This window comes from Pezoporus wallicus, unplaced genomic scaffold (assembly GCF_028554395.1).
Source record: "Pezoporus wallicus isolate ANWC-B61680 ecotype Strahan unplaced genomic scaffold, APGP_CSIRO_Pwel_v1 contig_14038, whole genome shotgun sequence".
Lineage (NCBI taxonomy): Eukaryota > Metazoa > Chordata > Aves > Psittaciformes > Psittacidae > Pezoporus > Pezoporus wallicus.
Window position 1 is genome coordinate 1 of NW_026642756.1, and position 1,281 is coordinate 1,281.

The window sequence follows — 1,281 nt, forward strand, 5'->3', positions numbered from 1 at the left end:
GACCTCAATGTGTGTGTCCCATCACCCCCAGTGTGGGGGTTCCATCACCCCATTGATCCCAGTGTGCGGGTCCCATTGACTCCAATGTGGGGGCCCCATCGTCCCATTGATCCCATTGTGAGGGTCCCACTGCCCCACTGTGGGGGTCCCCTCACCCCCTATGTGTGGGTCCCTTTGCCCCCCAGATGAGCGACTGCTTGACCAGCATCAGGGCAGTGAACAGGACGGATGCCCTGAGCCTGCTCAGCACCTTTGGGGTGAGTCCTGATGACCCCCCCCCCCCACTCCATGGGGCACAGTGGGGCTGGGGGGCACAGCCCTGACCCCCCCCATGTGCCCCCTATGTCCCCCCCCAGTCACTTGCAGCAATGGCGGCCGCCACCAAGGAGGATTTATCCCTTTGTCCCGGTGTGGGGCCCCAAAAGGTGAGGTGGGGGCTATGGGGGGACACACACACACACACGGTGTCCCCCATTGTCCTCTCATGGGCCCCCCATGTCCCCCCCCATAGGCCAAGCGCCTCTTTGATGTCCTGCATGAGCCCTTCCTGCAGACCCCCAAGTGAGCACCGACCCCGATCCATAATAAAATGGGCTTTATCCATGGAATGGCTTCAAAAGGGGGGCACAATGGGGGTTATGGGGGGCTATGGGGGTAATGGGGCAATGGGGGTAATAGGGCAATGGGGACAATGGGGGTAATAGGGCAATGGGTGCTATGGGGCAATGGGGGTAATGGGGGCTATGGGGTAATGGGGGCTATGGGGTAATGGGGGCAATGGGGCCATGGGGGTCACCCCATTGCCTCCTCCTTGTGCTTCCCCCTCGTGCCCACCGGGGGGCTCCCCTCGGGGGGCTCCTCCATCGCCTCCTTCTTCCTCTTCTTCTTCTTCTTCCTCCGGGTTTGGGGGGGCTCCGGGGGGGTCCCGAAGCTGCGGGTGATGGAGAGGAGCCCGCGGAGGGGGGGGGCGCAGCCCAAGGAGCCGCTTGGGGCCATGGGGGACAGGAGGAGGAGACCCCCGGCCCCCCCCGGCGCCCCCCGCGCCCCATAGACGCAATGGGCGCCGTCGTCCTCAGCAGCGCCCCCGTGCGGCAGGGGCTGGAGCTGCACGGAGTGGTCCAGGGGCACGGAGCATCCCTCCAGGCTGGGGGGGGGGGAAATGGCGCTGCTGCACCCCCACATAGCGCTGACACCGCCACCATGGCCCCCAGTGCTCTGTGCCCCCCCAGTGCTCTCTGTGCCCCCCCAATGCTCTGTGCCCCCCATGCCCTGTGTTCCCCC

At 65.7% G+C, this 1,281-nt stretch overlaps 1 long non-coding RNA gene across 1 annotated transcript; it reads left to right on the forward strand.

The window, feature by feature from the left end:
- Window positions 1-172: 172 nt before the first annotated feature.
- Window positions 173-608, forward strand: LOC130611473 (uncharacterized). Its single transcript, XR_008975241.1, has 3 exons — window positions 173-257; window positions 357-425; window positions 512-608. It is a non-coding gene; the product is annotated as an uncharacterized LOC130611473 (long non-coding RNA).
- The last annotated feature ends 673 nt before the right edge of the window (window positions 609-1,281 follow it).